Source organism: Temnothorax americanus, unplaced genomic scaffold (assembly GCF_048541705.1).
Source record: "Temnothorax americanus isolate GAGA-0224 unplaced genomic scaffold, ASM4854170v1 Scaffold75, whole genome shotgun sequence".
Lineage (NCBI taxonomy): Eukaryota > Metazoa > Arthropoda > Insecta > Hymenoptera > Formicidae > Temnothorax > Temnothorax americanus.
In genome coordinates, this window is record NW_027509798.1 from 636,117 (window position 1) to 647,188 (window position 11,072).

An 11,072-nucleotide genomic window follows, 5' to 3' on the forward strand; every position below is an offset into this window, starting at 1 on the left:
TTCTAATTCCGCAGTTAATTTGTCTTTATCACTCCTCTTTTCACATTCCACAATAATAACTCCCCCTTGGCCACTTCGCACACGATCTACTCCAATGCCTAAGCTCATTATATCTATCTTATCTTTAATCTGACCTAGTGTCGCTTCGTTTGATTGTGATTTCTTTGGTTGAACTACAACTCTTTCTACATTTATTTTTTTCGTAATTTGCGCATATGTTTCTAAGTTATTTTTTCCATTATTACTTGTACCTTTGCTATTCTTATATTTTGTCTCCTGTTTTACGTAACCTTTAGCTATTGTTTGTTCGACCATTTCTCTCATTTTATTTATCTGCTCCTTTATTTCTCTATTTTGATTTTCTATTTCTACCGCAATAATATTCCTAATCTCACTAACTATTTCAGCCTTACATTCTCTTACCTTCTGTATTACTATTCCTTTTATAACATCATTCTCCCTATTGACGCAATCAAGTTTACCTAAGATTTTATTTAACCTATCATCCAGATTTAATTCATATTCCTCACCTAAATCACTTCTCATTCCCTTATTATCTTTTTCACTATTTATTGGTTTCACATTTACTATTGCCTTCGTACTATTGTTAATGAGTTCAGGTTTTTTCTCCTTTATCTCTCCTTCACATTTAACCAACTCCTTACTACTATTATGCATTTTATGTACGCTTGCACAACTCTTATGAAATGTCTTTTTACATTTTTGACATTCATATATCAGCGTACATATTATCTTCTTACACTGCTTACATATAACTTTCTCTACCTCTGTCTCCTCCATTCTTCACACCATAAACGATTCTCCTCTATATTGTCTCTCGTCCGTTACACACGTACTCCCGTTCGTCTCGTTTACGCAGTCAATCCTCGCTCTTCCGTTCGCCTCGTTTACGCAGTTAATCCTCGCTCTGCGCCTGCGCTATTCTCATCTCGGCCATTCCTCCCGTCAACATTTGCCAGTATATCGTAACGCTTAACCTCCAAACGTCTAATACCCAGGAGTATGACTACCCCAATGCAGTTCGATGCATCTGATTGTCGAATAGTTAGACAATAATAGCCCTTGATATCACGCCACTAAAAAAGAGAGGCCCCACAGGGCAAATGGCGGCAGTAACGAGCATACAGACAGAGCAGCAATAGACACGTCCAATCCAACTCACCTGAGAGAGAGAGAGAGAGAGAGAGAGAGAGAGAGAGAAAGAGAGAGAGAGAGATTGATTGATTAATTGATAAGTATATTTATGCCCAAGCATAGCTACAGGGCAAAGATAGCAAAATATAGTAATATACAAGAAAAAGATACAGTGACACGCAACTTAACTTAAACGCAACTTAATACTAGAAAAGCACATAATCTACAAGCAACTAAAAATTAAAGAAACAGAATGCAACTAAATCGAACGCAGGTAATACTAGGTGAAGAGAATACTACGAGTACTCTATACACACTACACGCTAAAATATCTAAAGAACTTAGTCTGAGAATTCGGTTGACAGCAGGTAGGATCGGAGGAGATTCTTAAAAGCTGCAATAGTAGTAGCTGATGTAATATTGTGCGGGAAAGAGTGCCAAAAATAGATGGCCGTTATCTGAAAGGAATTTCTATATATTTCTGTTCGGAAAGCTGGGACATGGAAGGTTTGCAAAGAAGAATTTGCAATTCGAGTCGATCTTCTGAGCAAAAGACTAAGTGGGGTAAAAAGTTCACTCAGATATGCTGGCGAGCCCATGTAGATGATACGACACATCAGACAGCCAAGAAAATTCAATCTTCTATTTTCTACGGACAGCCACCCTAGGCGTCGTCGTAATTGCGTTATATGCTCGTCTTTCCGCAAATCAAAGATAAGTCTGATACAGCAGTTTACAAGTCTCTGTAACTTCAGATTAAGTTCCTTGCTCAAGCCATGATAGACAAGGCAGCAGTAGTCCAAATGGGGTAGTACCAGAGATGTTACCAGCTGGATTCTAAGTTCGGTGGAAAGAGAACTGTTGCTGAATTTCAATTTATACAACGCATGATGAACTCTCTGCGAGACATGCGAAACATGCTTATTCCAAGAGAGATTCTATTCGAAACAGACTCCAAGGTTTCTCACCTCACTTACATATGGCAAAGGCGTGTGATTAACAATAATAGGTGATAATGCATTCAGATCAATATTGTTGATATTTATTCCACTGCCAAAAATAATGACTTTGGATCTTGCAGGGTTCAGTTTCAACCCATTGACATTTGCATAATCAAAAATAGCGTTTGCATCTTTGGAGATTAAGTTAAGGTTGTGGAGGAGATCGGAAGAAGCACATGATCGATAAATTTGAACATCGTCAGCAAATATCATGTAGTCGGAATATATCAAGACTGTACCAATGTCATTAATGTAAAGAGTGAACAAAGGTGGACCGAGGACAGAGCCCTGCGGAACACCACACAGAGTAGAGAGCCAAGAGAAATGGTTACTCTCATCGTCAGCGACAGCCTGAGAGCGAGCAGTGAGGTATGAGTAAAGCCAGATAAAAGTGGGGTCAGAAAAACCCAGTTTTTTGAGTTTGATCAGAAGTCTGAGATGTGGTACTGTGTCAAACGCCTTGCTAAAATCGAAAAGGATCATGATTGCAAAGAGAGAGAGAGAGAGAGAGAGAGAGAGAGAGAGAGAGAGAGAGCGACTATTTGCGTGTTTTACTACATATATCCTCCGGGGCGAAACCCGGGTAACCAGCTAGTATATTAAAATTCTTGAATATATACAACATATTTGATAGTATATCAATGGTTTTTAAAAGCTACGAAATGAAGTTACTGCCACGTATGAACCCTTTGAAACTGCTTGTTACTCTGTAATAAATATGATAAATAGTCTATAAATATGTATTGTATAAAATAAAGAATTGTTTTTAAAAACCAATTCCTCTGGAGATATTGTAAGCATAAGTTTTTATTAATCAATGTACATTATTATTATTATTATTATTATTATGCTGTTACAGTGTTATTTTTGTAGTAACAATCTTGTGGAAAATGAAAGTCATTTTATACAGTTCAAAATTATTTTATTTGATACAGTTTGTACAAAGTATAATTAAATAAATTATTTGACATTGTACTGTTGTAAATATTCAGCAACTTTCGGATAATGAGAGACTAAGTTTTATTTTAAAAATTAGTTGTCAAAATTTTTTGAAAACAATGATATTTACGACATAACTCACGTAAGAATCATGTTTTCTTCTTCAAACCAAACAACTTTCGTTTAAAGCATTTCTTTCTAAAATCACAAATAAAAAAATTTTGTGGGGTGATCACTGATCTATATTATAACTGGATAGTGAATAGGCCGAATTTTGTGAAGCAATATAAACGGCCGCCATGTTGGCCGCAGCGGGCACTTCGGGCGTCATCGGGAGCCGTCGTGAGCGTTCGTGAATCGCCAAGTTTGAAGTTGCACACAATGTTGTTAAAGTTAGTAATTTGTAATCATTCTTCTTTAATTCAAACATTCTTCTTTTATAGACATTTCATGAAAATGATATAAGAATCTTAATTATGTTACACCATTACATTATTTCGCGCGTATTTATCTAAATAGCTAAATCTGTTGAAAAAGAATTAATCATTAATTGTTAATTAATTAATCAATTAATTAATTAATTAATTAACAATTAATGATTAATTCTTTTTCAACAGATTTAGCTATTTAGATAAATACGCGCGAAATAATGTAATGGTGTAACATAATTAAGATTCTTATATCATTTTCATGAAATGTCTATAAAAGAAGAATGTTTGAATTGAAGAAGAATGATTACAAATTACTAACTTTAACAACATTGTGTGCAACTTCAAACTCGGCGATTCACGAACGCTCACGACGGCTCCCGATGACGCCCGAAGTGCCCGCTGCGGCCAACATGGCGGCCGTTTATAATGCTTCATAAAATTTGGGGTGAGAGTAGGGTATTCACTATCCAGTTATAATATAGATCAGTGGAGGTGATCGATTAAAATGGGACACTATGTATACGTATTGTTACAAAAATGTTACGCTCGCCGGGCGTCAGCCACTTTCTCGCACTTGCACTTGCGCGCGACGCGTACTCCGGCACTCACTCAAAGAAGTAAGGCTCGTTAATTATAAAAAAGGAACTTATTTATTGTAACCAGCTCGTTATACAAGGAGCTCGGGTAAACACGTCCGAACGTGACGGAAACTCAGAGCAAAATTTGACCGTCATAAATGTAAACAACGCAGCCGTCGCTAAGGACGATTCGCAATTTCTGTTACGGGGCGACCTGCATGAGCGCACGGCACGGGCGACGGGCGTACAGGACGGGCGTAACACTACCCTCCCTCTTTTGAGATTGTCGCCCCGACAATCCGGGAAGGTAGTTTCTAGCGGTACAGCTTCTTTATCGTGAGCCCCAGAACACCGAATACTTGCCTTCCTCGAGCTGCTGCTCAGAGTTACCGGACTCTGTTTTTTCTGGTCCCCGGTATCCGCACACCAGTCTCCGTCCGAACCTCTTCTGGAGAGAACTAGCCAGGCTCCCCCCTCTCCGACGGTCTCAGGACGACTTCATAAGCTCCGCTTCCCTGGTGTAGACTCCCCCGCTGCCGGCTTCCTATGTCGTTGTTCCGCCAAATCTTCGGACATGGGGGGAACTTGTGTGTACCCAATGCCTTTACAGGCGCCCCAAGTCCCTGCCTTAGCATTTGCTCAACGTCCCACGGGAAAACCACAGCTCAAAAACCGTGGGCGAGGCAGTCTTCTTTCAATAAGGAACTCTCCCCCGAAGAAGTCTTCGGCCGTTGTTCTGCCACGGTATCCCATGCTTCTGCATGGACCGCTGACTTTGTCGGACTCCGTTCCACTATGAAAAACAAATAAAACGCACAGAAACAAGAGAACATTTAAATAATAAAATCAAATTACAAAACTTTACACATTGTTCCACAACTTTTTATTAAACACTCATTACAAATTCCAAATAGCGTTGCCCATTTCCCTCTTTACGAGCTCTTACCTACATTAATTCCTCAACTCAATTTCCTTTCCGAATAAATAGCTAACCTATTCAAATAAACCACTTTGCTTCTATGTCGGGGTGATTTCCGTACATAATAAACAACATCGCTAAGTTTCTTAATCATCAAATAAGGACCCTCCCAATTACTCTGCAGTTTTGGAGCCCTATCTTTAACTCTCCGAGGATTAAAAAACCAGACTCTTTGCCTCTTCTGAAAAAGAATTCGACGAACTCCACGATCGTATCGTGCTTTCATCCGGGAAGATTTTAAATTTAATTGATTTCGTACACTGGAATGAATTTCCTCTAATTTTTCCTTTAAATTTATAACAAAATTTTCAACCGATGAAGATTCCACTCCATAAAGTTTTGAAGGATTTCCTCGTAAGAGATCTGATGGTAATCTGAGATCTCAAGCGAAGTATAATTCTGCAGGAGTGATTCCAGTTGTTTCATGATTCGAGGACCTATATGCCAGGAGGAACATAGAGATCCATCGGTCCCAATCTTTTTGGTTTTCAGAGACGTATTTCGCTAAATAATTAGTTATAGTCTGATGCTGGCGTTCGACTTGTCCATCAGACTGAGGATGCAAGGCAGTTGTTCTTGTCTTCCTTATCCCGAAAAGCCCCATCAATTCTGAGAAAAATCTCGAATGACCCTGGTCAGTATCCTCAGTGGGCACTCCGTGCCTGGAAACAAACTGATTCACAAAAACTTCCGCAACCGTTTTCGCTCTCATGTTTTTTAAAGGGAAAACTTTCACCCATTTCGTAAAACAGTCCACTAGGACAAGAAGAAACTTATTACCGGATTTTGTCATTGGAAGAGGACCGAGGATGTCCATCTGAACCCTCTTCAGAGGTGCTCCAACATTATAAATTTGTAGGAGGGATTTCCTCTTCCCTGAAAGGCTCTTCCTGGCAACGCAGACCTTACACGTTCTACACCAGTCTTCCACATCTTGCTTACAGGTCGTCCAGAAATACCGTTTCCGAATCTTCTCTAGAGTTTTATTCACACCAAAATGTCACCCAGATGGAGAGTCATGCAATTCTTCCAGAATTCCTCCAACAAATTTTCGTGGGACAATAAGTTGAAGAAAACAGGACTGAAAATTTGGAGCTTCCCATCTTTTATAAAGTATACCCTCCTTCAGGATCAGGGCATCCCAATATGACCAGTAAATCTGAGCAAAGATATCTTCTGCAACCAACTCAGTGCGTGGTGGGCGAACACCAACCTCCTTCCCACGGAGTATAATTGAAATACTTGGGTCCGCCCTCTGCTCAAAACGCTATTCTGAAAAATCTTCTGCCGCTAGTACAATCCGAGCGACATTGCTCGCCTTTGCTACGCGGGAGGGAGTTCTTTCTTTCTATTCTGGCACAATACTCACAGCCGGACGGCTCACATGTACGCCTCGACAATCCGTCGGCATTCCGGTGAGAAAGTCCTTTTCTGTAGGTAATTACGAAACGATATTGCTGGAGCCTTTCCAGCCACCGAGCCAGCTGTCCATCTAAATCCCTAAAAGATATAAGCCAACGCAAAGAAATGTGATCCGTACGGATCAAAAATTCACATCCTAAAAGATATGGCAAAAAAACTTAACAGAATCTACAATCGCCAAGAGTTCTCGTCGAGTTATACAATAGTTCCGTTCAGCTTTGTTCAGCACGCAACTAAAATACGCGATGACCCTCTCCTCCCCGTTTTGTTTCTGAGATAGAACTGCGCCAATTCCAATATTGGAGGCATCAGTATCAAGAATAAACTCACCCTTCCCTTTCGGAAAAGAAAGCACTGGAGGAGAAGACAGTAACCGCTTTAACTCGTCACAAGAGTTCTGATGAACCTCGTTCCAGATAAACTTTATCTGGTTTCTCGTTAATTCATAAAGGGGCTTAGCAATCGAAGAAAATCTTTTAATAAATTTGCGATAGTACGAGCAAAATCCGAGAAAACTCCATAATAAAGTTTTCGTGTGAGGAACCGGCCATTTCTCAACGGCAGCGACTTTCTCAGAATCTGTAGCAACTCCCTTTGCCGAAATTATATGCCCTAAGTACTTTACTTCTTTTTTAAACAAAACACATTTCTTAGGATTGATCTTTAAATTTACTTTTTGTAAGCGTAGGAACACTTTTTCCAAATTTGTGAGCATCTCCTCAAAAGTCTTTCCGAAAATTATCACATCATCTAAGTAAACTAAGCTAATTTCAAATAGTAATCCTTGTAAAACTTTCTCCATGAGACGTTCAAAAGTCGCTGGGGCGTTACATATGCCAAAAGGCATTACCGTGAATTGCCAAAGTCTTCTGCCGAAAAAGAAAGCCGTTTTCTCTCTATTTTCCGGACAAATTTTAATCTGCCAAAACCACTTTTCAAATCCGAAGTACAAAACCAAACGTTACCTGCTAAATGATGAAATATGACATCAATTCTGGGGAGAGGATACAAATCTTTCTCCGTCAGTGCACTCACAAATCGATAGTCCACACAAAATCTTATCGTTCCATCCTTTTTATGTCTTAATACCACAGGGTAAACTCAGAGGCTATTTGATTCCTCGATTACACCACATGCCTTCATTTCCTCGATAATCTTATCTACCTCCCCTCTCAACCAAAAAGGAATCCGCCGAGGTACCTGCTTTTTGGAGAGAGAGTCTTGCATATTTATGACATATTGAACGACATCACAATTTTCTGCAACAATATTCTCAGAAAATATATTGCAAAATTTTTCCAGAAATTGAGCAAAAAGTTCTTTTTGAGAAAAGTCAAGATCTTGGGAATTATTTCTAAAGAGTTTTTTCAAGGAAACCGGGACTCTGGTTTGTTCTCAATTCGAGCTACTCGTATTTCCGAATTCACAGTCCCGAAAACAGAATCGAAAATTTCTTTTAAAATTATTTTCAGAAAATTTACTCCCAAAAGACAGTCGTCATTTATATCAGCCACAAGTAAAGGAAACACAATTGAATGACTGCCTATTTCAATCCTAGCTTCTACTTCGAACTTAATTGCAACGTTTTCTCCCGTAGAATATCTCAAATTTAAATTCTCTGTGGAAGACTTTTCCTTTCCTGCTTCTACGAATTTGCTACTTAATATGGAAACGTCAAAGCCCGTGTCAATCTTGAAAAAACATTCTTTCCTGTAGTCAGGTAGTCCGTACATAAGTCACTTCTAAGATGTAGTCTCTGATAGCGCGTACAGTCTTTCTAATATTAACGCGGGCGCCCGGGATGGATAGGGAACAAATAACTCTCACTTCCTTTAATATGGAAAATATTACAATATATTTGAGTCCTTGCTTTAGAGAAGCTGTTCGGCAGAAAATGATATTTTGCACTCGCGTGCACAACTCGCAAATGTTATACAAGTCGGTATCCGAATATTAATCGTAATCGTAAAATCTCTTTGGATCGCGCCGAGCTCACCGCGTACGTTTTTCTCTCACGGGCTCTGCCACACGACTCCCTTCTCTTACTACTATCCAGGGCCTTTTGTACTCGCGCCCTCTCCTGCCTACCGTATTTACTACATTTCCATCAACTTTCCCCTTATAACAAAAATGATTAAAATAAGGCTTAATCCTATTTTCATTCAAAACAACTTTATTATTCACATTTGAAACAACATTTTTATTATCAATAAAAATGGGGTATTGGTAACTCTCGCCAAACTCACCCCGCTGAGTTTGACTAAATCGCGTTTCCCCTTTGCTCAGGGCACTCGGACCGGAAATGTCCGGTCTTCCCGCACGTCCAACATTCCCCCCGGCTGGCGCTAAATTTGCTGCCACGCCCATTTCTTTTTTGAAAATTTCCTTTTTGATCTTTCTTCCCCTCTCCCTCCCGTTCCTTATCGCCCTCTACCACCCCCTTCTCATTATTCGCGCCAACCTTCTGTCCTTCTTTCACAGTATTTCTATTAAATTTTTCGCGAGCGAAACCCTCTCCCTGAATGATCTTTAACGCCTTTGCTCTCTCAACCGCCTGGCACAAAGAGGTTATCTCTTCTATTTGTAATGTCCGTCTGATAAAGTGGTCCGTGACGGCCGTCACAAACTGTGAGCATGCAATTTTTTCGCGAATTTCATGGGGGCACTCGGGGTACGCGAGGCGCGACAGTCGTTCAATATCAGAGCCGCTCTCGGCTAAATCTTCCCCGAATCTTTGTCTGCGGTTCGTGAGCGCGGAATAATAATTTTGCGTTAAACGCCCCTCGCCGAAACGCAACCCGAGCTTTGACTTTAACTCAGGAAAATTAAGACACTTAATGTCTTGTACCGTCTCGAGAATCATGCGCGCCTTCCCTCTCAAACTCGAAGCGAGTGCGACAGTTTTCGTCGCGTCGTCCCAGAAATTCGCTTGCGCAATCAAGTTGAATTGTGAAAAATACATTTGGAGTGGGACTGTCCCATCGTAAGTATCGGGCTTTAGCTTGTAGCCGAGCCTGATGCCTGCTCCTGTGGCGGTGTCACCCGTGCACGCGGTACGGATTCCGACATCGGCCACGTTCGTGCCCCTCTCACTCGAACATACGACGAAATCACTCACGGCGCTCGCGCTCGTGCTTCTCTCAATCGGGCGTGTGTCTCTTTCACTTGCGCCACCCGCGATCGCGCTTCTCTCGATCGGGCGTGTGTCTCTTTCATTTGCCCGACCCGCGATCGCGTTCTCTCAGTCGGACGTATATCACTTTCACTCGCGCCGTCCGCGATCGCACTTCTTTCGGTCGGGTGTGTGCCGCTCTCACTCGCGCTGCCCGCGATCGCGTTTTTTTCGGTCGGTCGTGTGCTGTTCTCACTCGCGCTGCCCGCGATCACATTCCTATCAGCCGGGCGCACGTCGTTTTCACACGCACTGTTCGCGATTGCCCCCCCCCGCGCGTCCCGCGTCCCTTCGCCATTCGCGTTTCGTGCCCCCATGTCCCCAGACGCTCTAATAATGGAAAGACTTAGCTGGGGATTGTCGTTGGAGTTCGTCCATTGGAATCAACGGAGCTCCTCCTCCTGACGGCGGATCGTCGCCGTATACTCTTCGTCCTTCCGGGCCTGCTCTTCACGTAGGAGTCGGACTTCCTGTATGACGGTCTGGAGCGTCTTATGGCGTTTTTCATTGGCAAAACTGGTGCGCACTGAGTGCGCACTAACCGCGGACTGTGTGTTCCATTGGGGATTTTAGTGCGCACGAAGATCGTGCGCTCTGTTTCATTGGTAAATCTAGTGCCGAATTTCCGCATTTTCATGCAGAAATCTGGTACGAACTCGGAGAGACGGTGTCGGTTGTGTGTAAAATATGGCGGCGCAAATTGGTGTAGGTGATTTGAACGAGCAAAGTATGCAAATACTACTCGATTTTTTCTCGTCATCATCTAGTAGTGATGATGACGACTATTTGCTTACCGAAAAACGTATTATCCCAAAAATACAAAACTTTTTAGGGGTAGTACATAATTTTTCTGAAAGCGAGGTAAGTTTTTATTGTAAATTATACATTACTTGTAAGCCGGTAACTAGAAACAAATGTTTATATTGGTGTTCCAGTTTAAATGTAATTTTCGAGTTTGTCGGAGAACAGCGTTCAGAATTATAGATATGTTTGAAAATTCGGCATTCTGTCCTAATGAGCAAAGTCACGGAAGAATTAAACCTACGTCCGCTGAAGTACACATTTTGTCATTTTTGTGATAAGTTTTATGTGTATATGTTTGTATATACAGTTGGTCAATGTTATTCAATAACTAATAACAAATGTTAAAAACAATTTGAAAATATTGTTACGCCCGTGCTGGACACTGAGTAGAGAAGTCGCGGAAAGCTGTGAAGCGCTCTCCTTGACAACGGGAGTTTGTTGATGGATTTATTGATTGTCTGTCTGGCGGATTTTTGGAATCCGCACGCGTTCTGTTTTACGAGCTTGGAATAAACGCATTTCTTAAGTTCTTTTGAGTTCTCTTTCCTTTTGCGAGTTCCGCGAAATACGTGCGCGAGTGTGGAGTGCGCG